This window comes from Ictidomys tridecemlineatus, chromosome 9 (genome assembly GCF_052094955.1).
Source record: "Ictidomys tridecemlineatus isolate mIctTri1 chromosome 9, mIctTri1.hap1, whole genome shotgun sequence".
Classification (NCBI taxonomy): Eukaryota; Metazoa; Chordata; class Mammalia; order Rodentia; family Sciuridae; genus Ictidomys; species Ictidomys tridecemlineatus.
The window spans coordinates 55,703,460-55,721,173 of record NC_135485.1 but is presented as its reverse complement, the minus strand read 5'-3'; the positions used below and the strand labels follow the sequence as shown (position 1 = coordinate 55,721,173).

Sequence of the window (17,714 nt, the reverse complement as noted above, 5' to 3'; positions counted from 1 at the left end):
ATTCAATATTAACTTTAAAAACTATAAATATTATTCTTTATATAGGAAGTTATTCAAAACAGTAAGAAAGACAATTAATATCAAAGGCTGGCCTAATGTTAGGTCTGCTATCTCTAGTCACTTGTTTCTTAAAATTAAGACATTTCCCAGGATCCTCAAAATCACCGTGTTTGAGTCTAAAAAATATCTAGTAGAATTGTGTCCTTTGGTAAAATTCATCTCTCATCCATTTCTGTTTTTACTACTGCTACTGTGCCAAGTGTGAGTACAAGCTTGTGTATCCAACACATTCTTCACACTTTTCCATGCCAAATTTATCAAAGAACTAAGAATGATTCAGAGTGGATCAGACTATAAACATCAAGATATCATGTAAATGCTTTCCTATTGCTCCTGCAAATATAGAGCAGGTACTGAGTATACAGGGGTAAAACAACATCAAGATAAAATGTCTGTCTGTGAAATTTAACATGGTACTATCTATCATCCATCTCCTTTTAGCTATTGTGGCCCCTTTGTTTCTGAATTTCGGAACAAACCTTCCATTTATTTGATATAAGCAGATCTTGAAATGCACTTCGGGAAACTGACTAATCTGACATTCTTCAGAGTTAAAGAAATTAGAGAAGCAGGAGAAAGTTTTTGAAGTGATAACTAAATTCAAATTGAGAATTACTTCCAGTGAAGCAGATCTAGGTGTATCTTGGCTCACCCTGGCAATCTGACTATAGGTACCTTGGGAATCCACTTCACTATGATACTGGAATCCACTGGCCTTTGTAAGTGAGGTACCTGGGGCTCTGAGAAAATTGGGAAGAGATCCTCTTGAGATCTCTTCAGTTTACCACAGCATTAAAGGACCATGATTTAATGGCCAATGGAAATCTTAAACCAGATAAACAATCTCAATAGTCTCTTTCTCTTTTTAGTGTGAATTTTATTCATGAAGAGAATTCTGCCTGGACCTGCAGGTGGAAGATTGCCAGATAGTTCTGAGGAGGTGAGTTCATTTCCTCAATTAAAATTCTTTGTCATGGAACTAATAGAGAATATTAAGAAAAGTAAGCTCAATAATTTTACGTATGCTATTTTAAACAGAAAAAATAGCAGGAGCAGTTTTTCTTTCTAAATAACTGAAAATGTAGGGAAAAACAGTAAACCTCAAAGAGTAATAATTTCTCAAAAAAAGCATAATAAAAATTTCTCACCAGGCACAGTGGCACACTCTTGTAATCCCAGTGGTTTAGAGGCTGAGGCAGGAGGATCTTGAGTTCAAAGCCAGCCCCAGCAAAAGTGAAGTGCTAAGCAACTCAGTGAAACCCTGTCTCTAAATAAAATACAAAAAAGGGCTAGAGTATGGCTCAGTGGTTGAGTGCTCCTGAGTTCAATCCCTGATACCCCCCTAAAAATTCTTTATTTTTTTTTATTAATTTACAATTTTTTGTTTTGTTTTTAGAGATGAGAAAAAAGTGAACAATAAAAATTTATAAGGGCAATTATTCCATGGTTCCTTCAAATTCCTTAGTGAATGTGCTAACAAAATTTTAAGTAAACAAAATTCAGAGTTGTAGCCTCTGCTGTGGTCCCCAATCCATTTCACCCCATCTGTACCACTTCAGTGCTTGCTCACAGGTTCTTCTTCAAAGGACTTTCTCCTGCCACCAGAGTTTGTTATACAACCAGGGCCACAGGATGAAAATTCTGGGAAATTAATTTCCTTAGAAGCAGACTTTAACTAATTATCCACTAGAGTGGTGTTAAGTGTTCCAACTTCCTTCCTCAGATGGGACAATACTGAGGCATGTACTGAACATATCCAGGAAGCTCTGATTAATTCCCAGCAGTCCCCTGCCTGATACTTTACTGATTGCCTTCTCTTTCCACTACCATAACCCTTCTCACAAATTCCAAAATTGCTTCCACAATAGACAGCTTATACTGTAATCCATATCTGGTGGTTTTTATGGGACACCAAACCAAGAAAACAGCTTTGACTAATTTGTGGAACTATAAATCAACCTTTAATTTCTCTTATGTTTCTGAACTGGTATAGAAATGTGGCACTTCTGTCACGCAGGAGTATTGAAAGGCCATGTAAAACCGTTTTTGAATTGTTTTTAAAGAGTCATATAAAATATTAGTTTCCAATGCAAATTAATTTAAAAATTATATAATATACTCATACAGAGATACTGCATGCTGATATAGACAAAGTAGAAAGAAAAATTTAAGAAAATATTTTAATAACCTGGTGGAATATTTATATTTAGTTTAGACAATAATGTTATATTAGAGAACTTTCAATGCTGCTGCTCTGTCTTTTCTCTATTGGTACTTTGCTTACTCTGTCTTTTGTTTTTATTCATTTAAGGCTTGAACTGTTAGACCCTTGTGCTAGAGCACCATTCCTAACATAGTTTCATTAGATTTGAAAACCAAAATAGTAAAGACTCTCTCAACAATAATTGCTCAAAATTATTTCAAATGTATTATTATTATCTTATTTAAGTGAATATTTTGTCCAAACTGAATTTTATTTATTCCACTTTAAATAAAATGTCTTGCAAAGAGAGATTTCTTTCCCCCCTACCATTTTGGAAGTTTGGAAATAAACATATTTGTTCTATGTGCTCTCTTTCTCACTCTTTTCTCCCTTCTTTCCTGGTAACTGCAAATTTTAGTAATCACTTCTTATTTTATTTATCACATTTTAAATTATGAAATTTAAAATCTTCTATGAATTTTTAAAACCTTTATATAAAAACACAGAATTCCACCAGAATAATAAATTTTTACATTTATATACTTGAGTCTCTCAGTGGTGAAATGTTTTCTCACTCAAGTCCTTACCATCAAGCATTAAAAAAAAAAGTCAAAGCATTTGTTCCTAGGCTGACTTCATACTATGGATCCACTGATGACTTGTGTTCAGCAGGAGTTAGCTCTCTTCCCTCTCAGTGGTAGGGGAAAAGGGATGCGAATGAGGATGAGTTTATGAGCCAGATATAAGCAAACAAAATTTACACATATGAGGTAAAGAAAAGAAATCCTCTAGCTGTAAGATCCTCAGGGCAAAGTTACTGGCTTTTATTGTGCATCCAGTTTGTGTCACAGTTTGTTTGCTAATTCTTCATAATAAGGCCATGAAGTATATTATTATATTCTCATTATGTACTATTGAGCAAATTGAGGCTCAAAGAGGTTCAGCAACTTGTTATATAATTAGTTATATATCTGAGTAGCAATTGAATAGTAAAGCCATGTAGAAGCTCAAACAAAAAGTAAATTTTGAGTCTCCTCAGTAGGTTCAGTTCTAAACACCATGCTGTCATACTGCTACCTCAGGACACCTGGACGGTATCATACAGATTGCAAGTTGGTATGATGTAGACCTTGTTAGACTATCAAGGATGTTGATGGTGCTAGGGATTCTGATGACTGTGGATCCATAGCACTTGAAGAGTTCATTGTCCTCACTGCTGCCTCCTCCTATTGTTTATTTTAAGACAGCTAAAGGGATTCCATATATGGTTAACCAGGGTTTAAAAATATGGCCATGTGGTAACTTCTACTGACAAATGGGCTTCAAACAGATCACTTCTTCCTGAAATCTAACTCCTCTTCAGTTTGATTATATACTTTCCCTAAAGTTTGGGGGCTGATTCCTGACCTTTGGGAAGGGTCTCATTATATATATATATATATATATATATATATATATATATATATATATACACACACACACACACACACACACACACACTATACATACACACTTTCTCTCAGATAAGATACTGTCCTAAGTGGATTGGGTGGAAAAGATTAGGGGTATACTTGAATAACCATTTTCAATAACCAGAACGATACTTTTCTTCATACATGGTTTTCATATCCTAAAGATAAACTAACTTTTCCATAGGTTGTAAGAGTGGATACTGTCATGCCTTAAGGAAATATTGATACAGGTCTTGTAAGTCAGGATTGGGTCCTTGTTCCCCCAGTATAGAAGATTAAATACCTGAGAAACACTGAGGCAAAAGTAGAAAGTAAATTTTATTTAAGAGACAGATCAGAGAGAGAGTGAAAGCGAGAGCAAGAACTAGAGACTTCTCTGGAGTAGAGCCTGGGTCCCACAGCTAGTACCTGTGGGACTGGGAGTGTCTTGCCTTTTTTTTTTTTTTTTTGATATGCTAACAATTTTCTCTTTATTCTTTTTAAAAATTTATTCTATTATATTTATTCTAATTAGTTATATATGACAACAGAATGCAATTCAATTCGTATTACACAAATACAACACAATTTTTCATGTCTCTGGTTGAACACAAAGCAGAGTCACACCATTTGTGTTTTCATACATGTAGTTAGGGTAATAATGTCCATCTCATTCCACTGTCTTTCCTACCAGGATATGGTCCCCCTTTCTCTCCTTCCCCTTTGCCCTATCTAAAGTTCTATTTCTCCCATGCTCCCCATCTCCATCCCCACTATGAATCAACATCCTTATATCAGAGAAGACATTTGGCATTTACATAGACACAATGGAATAATACTCAGCATTAAAAGAGAATAAAATCATGGCATTTGCAGGTAAATGGCTGGAGTTGGAGAATATAATGCCAAGTGTCTTACATTTTTATAGACCCTCACTTCCTTTCTTTCAAGAAGGAAGGAAAGAGTAGCCCCAGGGGGTAATCCCTTTTGTTGGAAAGTGTGATCCTTCCTTTCTCCCAGAGGTATGAGCAACCAGTTGAAGGGAGAGGGCTGTCTCCCATTTCCTTTTCCTTTTCTTTGATAATCAGCTACTGGTCCCTTGCCCCTGTCTCAATATGATACACCATTAAATTTTTATTTCCATCAAGTGGAACAAGCATGGTCTCCATAAATAACTTTAAAAGCTATATTGAGAATTATTTTAAAATATTTCTGATTCCATCAGTGAACTCTTAAAATCAAAAGGAAGACTTATGAGGTAAACAGAGTATTGAAGCTGGGCAATTACTAAATGTATCACATGTTTAGCACCAATTTTCCATTCCTCTCAGATATGAGCAAAGAAGACAATGTCCAGGGCCTTAAAGGGAATCTAATAATATTACCACCCCTCCTAAAAGATTAAACATGAAAGCCTTTACCCTTAATTTCTGGGATCTAGTCATTGCAGGTTGTGCAAGGAAAATTGTCTGCACTGAACATAGATAAGTGAAAGGACAAAAAAAGAACTCTTGCCTGAAAATGTTTAGAGACATGTGATCCATCACCTAAGTTTGTCATGTACATTTGTACACTACATGACTCAAAACCATAACCAACCCTCAAGTCAAGAACTGTGTGTGATAGGATTCTGGGCTGGTAGTTAGCAGTTGAGGAATCTGGCTGCAAACCAAAGTGAAAGTGTGCTTCTCAGGTTCATCCACAGGCAGGGACAAGTCTGCTGGGAAGGCCTCATGGAGGACGCTGCCTCCCCACATAGATTGGGTGTATAGCTCCTGCTCTGCTGTTTTGTGGAGGGAGTTTCTGTAAAGGACTATTCACTCCCTCAAACCCCTACTTCCCCACCAGTCCTGCTAAAAACCATACCTGCATTCTTGGCCTAAGCATCTCCATTTAGAGCCCTTCTTATTAAAGATGGTGGCCGAGGCTCCTTTTTTTCCATTTGACTTTGACTTTTTTTGTTCTTAGCCTTTTCCCCTTTTTGTCCCCCTCTTTAAAATGGTAGAACCTTCTACAACTTATTACTTATGACTAGTATATCTTCAATATCAAAAACTGATAAGAACTGTTCCCGGGACAGTGGGGTTTTGTGCTGTGTGCCAGAAGAATCAGGCAGAGGAACAGCATAACAGGAACCAAGCTCCTCCTTGGAGGATTCAGCTTGTCCAGAAGAGAAACAGCACTGACCAGAGGTCAGGCCTGCTCAGGGTACAGAGGTGTACAGCTTTGAGGACATCTGCAGGGTAGCAGGGCCTCAGTTTCTTGATCTCATCACATGGAGTGGTGGGGTTATAGGTGCACCTGTGCTCTTCCTTGTGCTTCTTCATATGACCCGTGTGTCCCTCCACCTTAAGTCTTCACCTAAGGGTGTGTATTTTGCTACTCTAATAGTGGTTGTAGGTTACTCTGATGACTGTGCTATGCCTGTGTTTGCCCCTTACCATCTGCAGTTGCTCCTTATCATCTGGAAAAACCCCAAATATTATTTTCAGAACAGGACAGACTGTTTCCCTAGGTCAGTGGCTTTATCTTAATGATTTTATTTTGTTTGGCTCCAGCTCTGTGGTGTTTCTGCTGACCACATAATCTCAAAAGCTGAGCCAACTTCTCAGCCTTCCATCTCCTAGAGTGTTATCTTATTCCTGTAGCTTTCTACTCCTGTTTTTCTGGCATGGCTGTTAACTCCTTAAGACTGAGAGCTAGTATGCTGTGGCTGTGTTATTTCCCCTGAGAGATTTTAATCCCTAAATGCCAAAGATCAGTTTTTTTTTTTTTTTGTGAGGGTCCCTAACTGCTTCAGAACTGTTTCAGAAAGAAAGTTTTCAAATGAATCTCAATTATAAAAATAAGTGAAAAATTTCTTTAAAAAAATATAATACTAAAAACCTGAAAATCAGTAATTAAAAAATATAGCAAGCAATGCAAGATTGATTTAAGGCATGAAAATTGTACAGTGTAATTTACCATATTGAAACACTAATGAAAAAATATAAAAATATATTGAATAAATAAAACCCCAATATAATTATCACGATTGACCTTGCTTTATCATATATATGTGCATATATACATATATATGCAGACATATGTGTGTACATATAAATATAATATTTCTAATTAAAATTACCAGGTTGAACTTTGGGGGCAGTTTGGCTGAAAATACTTGAATAACCTGGCTCTGTGGCTCAATGGATTACACATTGATAACATGTTTAAACTCATATAAAGTGATTACCACAGTTCAAAACTGGTTTCAAAGATACATCTCCAATAACTTTTTGTATTTTTTGATCAAAGTTGAAATGGGTGAAAATTTTAAGTATTTTATTTCTTGTATGTTATCATTACAGAAATTTGTTTTTGAAGTTATAGAAATTCATACTTGCCATTAAATTGCCTAAAATTTAAAAATTTATATATAGATGTATTAGATACCAATGTATAATATGTAAAAATTTATATGAAATATATAAATTATATAAAATTTATAAAAATATAGTCATTATATGTTATATATAATCAAAATACACATATATTAATTAAATGAATGTATATAAATCTATTTCTTTTGTTGATGCCAGAAAGTTAATCCTGCAGGCAGTGCAGGTAAAATGGAGAATTTTTCAAGGTATGGTCACTTAGAATAAGTAGGAAAAGATGGAAATTAAATGTTTTGTAGAAAATTAATTAGATTGAGAATGTTGACTGAATACCTTATACCAATTTTTGATATTAACAATATGAATTTAAGGAGGAGAGAGGCAATATTAGAAACATATTAAACAAACAAACAAACAGGACTAGACTATAAAGTCATCCCTGAGGCCCTAGTCCTGGTGGGAGGCACTGAAATGAACACAGACAACGGATTAAGGTCTTGGGATGGTGAGTAGTTGGATCCCTTTCCATGGGTCAAGCCAATCATGTACTCATACAGACTAAAAGCCCACTTCAGTGCACTAAATTAGTGTCATCATCATTAGTGTCCCAGTAGGCTAATAAGAATTAATTACCTAAACAAAAGATAGGGATGAGGAAAAAAAATAAAAGTAATGCCCACTCCTTTTCTCTCTTGGGTATCATTAACAAAAACCTTATAAATTACAAAAAAGCAGTTTTTACTTAGGGAAAGCTCTGGTACCTGGGAAACCAAAGCGCAGATTGGAGAGGAATCTTTCTGCTAGTGTCACAGTATATAACCCTAATAAACATTCAAAGATACTGGATGTGTATAAGGAAAGCATGAGACCATACCATTGAGTAACTCAAGGTAATTACAAGCCGTGGAGAATTGATTTTGTTAGAGACCAATGGTCTGAGAGCATTTATTAAAGAACAGTGGGCCTATATAATTATTATAGAATCTCTTTGTCAGAATGTCTAACAAATTGTCATAGTATAAAAAACAGTCCTGAGAAAAAACAGGACTTCTGTTGCACAGCTAGGGCTAAAAATGTTTAGCTACCACGTCCCCTCATAAACTGTTCACCTTGCTGAGAAGCTGATTGTATTCGTAAGGGTTCTCTAGTGCAACAGACCCAAGAGAGTATACAGATAATTATAAGAGAGGATTTATTACATTGGCTTATACATTAAGAGACTGGATAGTCCCATAGTAACTATTCAGGCTGGAGATCTGGGGAAACCAGTAGCAACTCAGTCCAAGAAGCTGGAAGTCCCTCAAAGAGGGACCAATGGTGTAGCCCCTGTCCAAGGCTGACATCTTGGAAACCGTCTAGAGATTTGCTGGTGTGAGTCTGTGTTCAAAGGTTGAAAAATCTGGAGTCTATTGTCAGTGGGGCGACAGAAGAATTAAGCACACATTCCCAGGTAAGCTTTGCCCCTCTTCACCCTTTTGTTCCATCTGGGGTCTCGCCTATTGTGCTGCCTATAATCAGGACAGATCTTCCCCTCAGTTCACTCACCTACATACCAATTGTTTATGGAAACACATAATACTTATACAACTGTGTTTTAGCAATTTCTAGGCATTTCTTCATCCAGCCGAGTTGACAACCAATTCCTATTTACTTCTCTTGAGGTCTAGAAAAAGAAAAACCTAAATGCTTAAATAAAAAAGAGTATGATCATTGCAAATCTTCTGCATTATATTTTTCCTAACATTTTATTATCACAATTTTTTTACCACACACCTGGCTAGGATACTGCCACAAAAGGTAAGAAAAACTTCAAAACTCTTGAACAAGGATTTAGATCATTAAATAAAATATTGTCATAGACTGGGTCTTCAAGGAGAAGATTATGAAATGAATTTTGGTGTTAAAGATATTAATTGGGATTAAAATCTAGGAAGGAAAGGGGAAGGATGGACGACTGGGTAGAGAATAGTCAAATTGTAATGTAAGTCTGACAAAGACCACCCAGAGCAAATACTGTTGTCCCCCGAATAAAGCTGAAGTAACTGGCCTTCTCCCTATTGGATAATAGAGGCAGACTACCCCAGGAAGGATGTGACCTTGGGCAATACAGCTCTCTGCTCTGAAATAGCAGAATCTTCCTCAAAAGGGGATCTACAAGATGCCAGCACTGGAAATGACTGCAGTCGTGCATGGTGACTCACACCTGTCCTCCCAGTGACTTGGGAAGCTGAGGCTGGAGGATTGCAAGTTCTAGGCCAGCCTCAGCAATTTAGTGAAACCTTTTCTCCAATAATAATAATAATAATAATAATAATAAAAAGGCTGAAGATATGTCTCAGTGGTAGAGCACCCCTGGGTTCATTCCCCAGTCACCCCCCCACACACACATACAAAAGAAAAATAAATACAGAACACAGCACAGATAAAAAGTAACAATTTTACTTTTGAAGATAGTGCCCGATATATCCAAAGGAATAATTAAAGGATGCATAATTCAAGGAAGATTTTATCTTTAAGTTAAACTGAATAATGTCTGCTTCTTTTTAAGCACAAAACTGAAAAATTCTGTTTAATATGACATAGTTAAAGGTCAAGAGTAAGATCATAAGTGATATGGCTTGAATATGAACCCCAAGGTTCATATATTGAAACCTTAATCCCACTTACAGGTGGAACGTGTGTGTTAGTGGTAGTTACATCAAAAGGGATCTGTTCTCATGAATAGGTTAATGCCATTATTGAGATAGTAGGTTCAGTATTGCAGGATAGGGATCCTTAAAAAGTCCAAGATCAGCTGCTTTCTCTCTTTCTTTGGGCCATGTGTTGCTTTCCACCATATTAGAATGTAGAACCTTACCAGATGGGGCCTCTTAATCTTGCACTTCTCAGTCTCCAGAACTATGAGAAATAAACCTCAGTTGACTATAAACTTCCCAGTCTCTGGTATTCTGTTATAGTAGTATAAGACTGCCTGATATAATAGGAGTACTAATATATTAGTTCTTATAATATTCTTTCATAACTCCAATTCAGAATATGCTCATAAAATGAAATTTAAAGCTTTAAAATTATACTAAATATTAAATGTGTTGATTTATTTGTTAATACATTAATATAATTTTTGTACTTTCATGCAGAATACCGCCACCCTGTTCCCCCATTTCCAGTGGAATATTTTGAGCCTTCCTCAGATCTTACTTGCTCTCTGCATGAGTTTGATCAAATTGTTTATTCTCTCTAAATCTTAATTGCTATTATGATTGTTTGAATTTTAAAAGTCTCCAAAGGCCATATATTAAAATCTTGATCATCAGACTGGTAAAGCTATTGAGCAGTAGTGGAACTTTGAAGAGGAGGGCCCTATAGAAGGAAGTTAGATCAATGGGGGCATCATGAAATCAACAGGTTCACCCCATCATGTTCTCCTGCTATGATGTTTTGGCTTGTCACAGACCCAAAGCAACCAGGCCAAGAACCTACAGTCTGAATGTCTAAAACCATGAGCCAAAATACATCATGTTGTTCATCTTAGGTAATTTGTCGCAGTAATGGAAATATGACTAACATTGTTGCTTAATCCTTAAAATGGAGATTTGATGGCACTTACCTCATAGGATCATTCAGTGTCAACTGCTATTATGAGTGTTTACTTACATTGATGGCTTATTGCAGTGGTGGCACATAGAAACAAATCACTGTATTGTGATAAAGGCAATCACCTTTTCATTAGTAAAAATCAGGCATCACCATATGTTAGCCTTTTGCAAAATACATTGGAAAGCAACACCCTGTAGGAAGGGAAGCCAAAAGTCTTTTCCAAGTCTGTCACAAGGTGGCTCCAAATCCATATTCTTCACTGCTTTGCATTCATGGAAATGAACTCAAACAGCAAGAAGAAGGCACTGTACCCAAATCCACAGTGACAATGATTTAATGTGTAGGGAGGACACTTGATGAGCAGTTATTCATTTGATTAGAAGAAGAGAGAAAATCCCTATATGTTTAAAATGGACAAGAAAGCTGTTAAACGCGCCTACATATTTTCCTTTAACTAGTCTCAATAAAAGTAGTGAATAAATCATCCTGGTTAATGTTTCAGTTAGTATATGGCCTAGTAATATGCAAAGTTGGCTCAGAAAAATCTGTAAATCTTTACCTTTTCCTTCTTCTATTGTAGCAATTATTTAGTTTTTCATTTTACCTGATAAATTCTTATAAAACTTCTTCTACCTGAAATATAAGGGAAAAACTGTAGATTGTAAATCATGTAAGATCCTGTCAGGAAATCTCAGATTAAAGGTCTTACAAGATCATGACTAATTTAGTACTTCTTCCTTTTATCTCTGAATCCTTGAAGTCTTAAGATAGATCCTCAAACATTTTTTCTCCAGGGAAAAATGCCTTCTAGACTAGTAATGCAATACTAGAAGAAATGCCTGATGATTGACTGCAACTGATAGGCGCTGTATGAATAAATGGTAGAATAATTAATGTAGATGGTTGATATTCTGCTTTAACTCAGTGGTAGTGTAGCTTGGACAAGTCACTTCAAGATAATTATATTTGCTTCATGGGTGTGTGGTGTGTGCATGTGTGAGAATTGGAATAGCATGAACATTGCATGCTTAATGCTACATTTTATTATCATCTCTGCTTTCACTCACAATGCAATGAAATAATGGAAATAATTAATTTAATTTTCGATGGACCTTTTTTTTTAAGAGAGAGAGAGAGAGAGAGAGAGAGAGAATTTTTTTCAATATTTATTTTTTCTAGTTCTTGGTAGACACAACATCTTTGTTTGTATGTGGTGCTGAGGATCGAACCCAGGCCGCACGCATGCCAGGCTAGCACGCTACCACTTGAGCCACATCCCCAGCCCGAATTAATTTAATTTTCAATGGAAAGAGTCAAACAAATTTCTGGGGATATTTCTTGACTTAGTCTGAATTGGTATTCAAATACCAGCTCTAAATGGTCCAGTATCTTCCAAGTCTGCCTGCTTGTTTTTGTGGTCAGAAGTGATAGCTCAACTTGGAACAACACAGGTTGGAATTTAGTAAAATGGTCTGAGGATGTATTTTAGCCCCAAATACAGAATATCAAAATTTTTTACTGTGTTCATAGATTTTCAAAAGTAAACAGGGTGTTAAGGATGTAGCTTAATGGTAAAGCTCATGCTTGGCATGTAAGAGGCTCTGTGTTCAGTCCTTAGCACCACAAAAATTATCATAATAAAAAAAGCACACCAAAGATGCTTGATTTGACTGTGCATGCTCTACTACATATTTTGATTTTTATCTCAGAGAACATAAGCAGAAATAATGTGGGATTGTTGAATTTAGTAATCTTTAGAAATCTTTCATGCTCCTGTCTGGTAAATAGGAAGGTAAAATTAGACCATCTAATTGTAGTATAGAAAATCACAACTCATAATTAACTGACTCAGTACTCAAAATTTCCAGCTCATTGTTTAATTTAAAAATATTAAAATTTTATTGCCTAGTCATGAAAGTCAAGGGTTTTTAATAGCTATGTATGGAGACCAAGGCCTTAGACAACATTTGTAAAACTAGAAGAACACAGGTTTATACACATTTTAGAAAAAACTGTGAAGTTCTTATTTTCCAGTATAAATGTATGGTTAAGACACAACAACTTTCATCAAGAATGTATTTGTATGCTTAAAATGTTTCAAGGTGGAGTCAAATGTGATATTTATTCCTGATGTCTTGAAACTTACCAAAAGCTAAATTACACATTTAAAGACTAAAAGTTGGAAGAAAAACTAACCGTAAGTGGTTGTATACATACCTACCTGAATACATACATAGGCATTGAGATATATACATACCTGAATACATACATGATAATTGATATATATATACATGTATATATGTGTATTGTTACATATATATGTATGTGTATATATACACATGTGTGTAAATATAAAATAGATATACACATGTGTATATATGTGTGTGTGAGTATATACATATGTATACACCCTGTTGCTATTTTTTTTTCAGTATTGGGGACTAAACCCAGGGCCTTGCATATGCTAGGCAAGCACTCTCCCACAGAGCTATCTCCCTAGTCCATCTGCATATTTTTATATATTATTTCATGTATTCTTTTTTAGTACAGAAGATTGAACCCAGATGTGTTTTACTACTGAGCTACATTTCCAGCCCTTTTTCATTTTTTATCTTGAGACAGCGTCAGAGTCTTCCTCAGTTACTGAGAGTCTTGTGAAGATGCTGAGGTAGGTCTTGAATTTGTGATCCTCCTGCCTCAGCCTCCTGAGTCACTGGTCATCTAATTTTAATAGCAATTTTATAAAACTAGTACTATTTACCATTCTTATTTAAAAGATGAGATATCAAGAGCTTGATACGTTAATCAGTAGTTTCCAAAAATGTTTGTATATGTACTGTTTTATTATGCAATCATTGATGATGTAAAAGAAACACCAAAGATGTAAATAATGGAATACAATAAAGAGCACAATAAACACAAATGCCCATGACTGCAGCATGAACATTGGAACTCATGTTGACCAGTGTTAGTGAATCTTACATGCTTCTCCACTATTTTGTCCCTTTGCTGCTAATTAATTTAATTATAATCCCAAACTTTGATTTATTGTTTCTTGAGAAGCATAGCTATTTCCCTAGAAAAATATTTTTTGTATAATAATGCTTTAGTTGTTAAAAACAAATTAATGTTTTGACAGTCATAAATTTAATATAAAATTATGATAGCATAATTCCCACATATTATACTTTCTGCTCAGATGTCAGTAGCTGTTGTTGTGGTTTTAATTTAGTAGTTAGTCATAATTTCATAATACTCACTGACTTTGTGCTGATTCAATCAAGAAAACTCAATTTAGTATTATATTATAAAAGTAGTTGTCTCAAAACTGGTCAAAACTTGAGACTGAGCAGGATTAACATCCAATGTATTTTCCCATAAATTTTAACCACTTTGTAATGTTGTTGTTGGGAATGTTGGAAAATGTAGTAAACGAAAATGTTTTTCCTGCTATGTATCTCAGAACCAGCAGATTTCAGAAATATACAGGTGATACACCTGCCCTTTGCCACGCACTAACTTGTTATATATCATTCAATATTTTCCTCTAAATTGTTCATAGAATTGCTAAGATGACCATTTCTTTCTTTCCCTAATCAAATATTTACTAAGAGCCTACTTAATGTTGGAAACTATACTCTGATCTGTGACTTTACATATGAAAGAATAAAATGCAGGATACCAAGACACCACACAATGTTGGGAGGACACTCAGGAATGCACTTAATGTCATGGATATCAATGTGGATTCAAATGCAATATTCATACCCTGTCTTCAATTTTGAAAAGATTTCACTGGCAAGTGTGTCAGACTCATTCAATAAAATATTTATAAAAACAAATGAAGTCCTAAATGTGCTTATGTAGGCATTATGAGTTCCTGGGGTTTTGGATTATGACCCTTTGTATTAAATAGGCTAAGGAACTGCACAGGCACTTCACAGAAGAAATATAAATGGTCCGCAAATATATGAAAAAATGTTTAACACCACTAACAACTAGAGAACTGTGAATTAAAATTTCATTAAGATTCAACATCACTCCAGTCAGAATGGCAATTATCAAGAATACAAGTAACAATAAATGTTGGCAAGGATGTAGAGGAAAAGGTTTACTCCTACATTGCAGGTGGGACTGCAAATTGATGCAACCACTCTGGAAAGCAATATGGAGATACCTTGGAAACTTGAAACCACCATTTGACCCAGTTATCTCACTCTTTAGCTTATACCCAAAGGGCTTAAAATCTGCATAATATAGTGATGTAGCCACATCAATATTTATAGTAGCTCAATGCATAATAACCAAGCTATGGAACCAACCTAGGTGCCCTTCAACAGATGAATGGATAAAGAATCTGTGGTATGTATACACAATGGAAAATTACTCAGCCATAATGAAGAATGAAATTATAGCATTTGCTAGTAAATGGATGGAACTGGAGACTATCATGCTAAGAAAAATAAGCCAGTCCCTAAAAAACCAAAGGCCATATGTTCTCTCTGATATGTGGATGTTAACCCATAACAAAGGAGAATAAGGAGGGAAAGCATAGAAGTTCATTTGATTAGACAAGGGTGAATGAAGTGAAAGGAGGGGGGATGGGAATAGGAAAGACAGTAGAATGAATCAGACATAACTTTCCTATGCTCATATATGAATACACAACCAATGTAACTCCATATCGTGTTCAACCACAAAAATGGAACCAGAATTTTAATGGTTGCACTCCATGTATGTATAATGTCGAAATACACCATACTGTCGTGTATACCTAAAAACAACAAATAAAATAAAGCTCATATCTTCATATGTGGGTGGAGGAGTAAATGCTGGACACTTCATACCCAACTTTCCCATGTCATCACTTATGGTTGACAACATGTACATGCTGAATTAGGCAGGAATACAGACAACCCTTTGAGGAAGGCTTGAGAGCAGCTGAAGAGAAGTATGAGATGAGCCTAGAGGAGTTCCTTATGCCAGAAAGTAAGTAAGTGCTCAAAACCCTAGAGGGATATGCCAAAAGGGATCCAGGAACCAGCTTGAAGGAGTTCTAATGGGGAAGTTGGAAATGTGAGCAAAGATGTCAAGGGACAGACAGATTAGTCAGGTAGATACCTGGTGGAAGAGAATCCCTGGAAGAATATAAAGAGTCCTAAAATAGCAACTTGACTGCTGTGAGTTTAAGGAATAGTAAGAAGCCCCTGATGGCTGGGGTGAGTGAGCAAGGCACAAAACCCAGTGGAAAATGATGTCAGAGAGGTAATCAGGAGCCATATCACAAAGGCCTTGTGACTCATTTCTAAGAGCTTGGACATCAACTGAGTGACAGGAGAGTTCACAGTGGATTCTGAACATAGGAGAGTCCCAGTCCTATTTTTGAAAGGACCCCAATGGAAAGTGTGTCAAGAATAAACATAGGGGAGCTTAGGATATACTGAACAGTTATTGCAATCCTTCAGGTGACTGAAGATAGAAAGACAGCAGTGTAAGTGGTTCCATTTGGAGGTAGAGCCAAGGCGATTTCCTGCTGGATTCAATCTGGAGTGTATGAGCAAGAGAGTGGCTAAGGGTGGCTTTTTAGTTAGCCTATATAATATTCTGATATATGGATGGAGACAGTGGAATTTGAGAAGTTGGCTTGGATTCAAAAGATATTGGGAAGAAAAATGAATAAGAATTGGTAATTAAATTTTTATTTTAACTTCATATGTATGTAGGTATCAGTTCAGGGAATGCTTTATAAAACATTCTATCTTAATGTTAAAGGCATCCTCAAAATCCCCCCCTGTGGGTAATCTTGAACCCTCGGTCTCATTTCTTTTGTTTTGAATCATCAAATTCTGGATATATAGCATGCTAATTATATAAAGCAAGTGTGAGGAATAAAAACCCTAATGTTTTTAAAATACTGGAAACTAAGTATGAAAGAGAGGTGAAAAATTAGGTTAAATAATCATCTGCCCATGTGTGTATGTGTGTGTGTGTGTGTGTGTGTGTAGTAATTTCTAGAATTTTTCCTTTCTTTCTCCTTTTAATTAACTCCTTTCTCTCTGTTTTTAGTTAGGAACCATACTTGACTGGGAAATGTGGGCTGAATTTACAGTGGGGAGTTTTGCCATCTTTATACTAACCTAGTCATATTCTTGTAAGGGTTCTCTCAGCAAAATTGCAAAGCCAACAATTGTCAAACAAATTTTTGTCTTCTCATCTTCTGTTTTTATTTCAAAGCTTCTCTGGAAGATCACAGATGACCACCCAGAGCCTCCATCTCACCTTCCTAAGATGAATTACTTCCTATCTATATCCAGTGTTCATTTTTACTCCAACTGGGTGCTGCAGACAAAATAAGTCCTTGATCTGGTTCTAGTACTTTACCCTAAATGTATGAACTAGAGTTTTATCAAAGAATTTTCAGATTTAAATGCTACTTCTAATAGGAAAATAGATGGGGTTATATTCTTACTGCAGACCACCTCCTTTTTATTATACTTTTAATACATATTAATTAACAAGTCAATGGGTTTATTGTGATATTTCCATGCATGCTTATGTTGTACGTTGATCATGTCCATCCATCATTCTGCCACCTTTTCCCCACCCTCCTCTTCCTCATTCCCTTTTGCCTCTTTCTCCTCCCCCAAACCCCTTCCTAGTCCCCCATAACCCTTCTTCTACTTTCAGGGTTTTGTTTTGTTTTTTAAGTTTCCACATATGAGAGAAAAATGTGAAACTTGTCTTTCTGTGTCTGACTCATTTTGCTTAACATCATGTCTTCCAGTTCTATCCTTTTTGTTGCAAGTGACAGGATTTTGTCCTTCTTAATGTCTAAATAATACTCCATTGTATATGTATGCATGTATGTATCTATCTACACACACTCACTCACTCACACACACATACCATATTTTCATTATTCATTCATCTATTGACAGGCATGTAGGCCAATTCCATATCTTGGCAATTGTGAATAATGCAGTAATAAATATGGGTATTCAGATATTTCTGTTTGTATGAATT

The 17,714-nt window shown here is 35.7% G+C and overlaps 1 long non-coding RNA gene across 4 annotated transcripts in view; it reads left to right on the top strand.

The window, feature by feature from the left end:
• Positions 1–17,714, top strand: part of LOC120892342 (uncharacterized) — an 82,075-nt gene that overhangs the window by 27,178 nt on the left and 37,183 nt on the right. For all 4 annotated transcript variants that reach the window (XR_013425822.1, XR_013425823.1, XR_013425821.1 and 1 more), the window contains exons 2-3: positions 930–1,000; positions 13,237–13,359. This is a non-coding gene — a long non-coding RNA (uncharacterized LOC120892342). The remainder of the gene's footprint in view (positions 1–929; positions 1,001–13,236; positions 13,360–17,714) is intronic.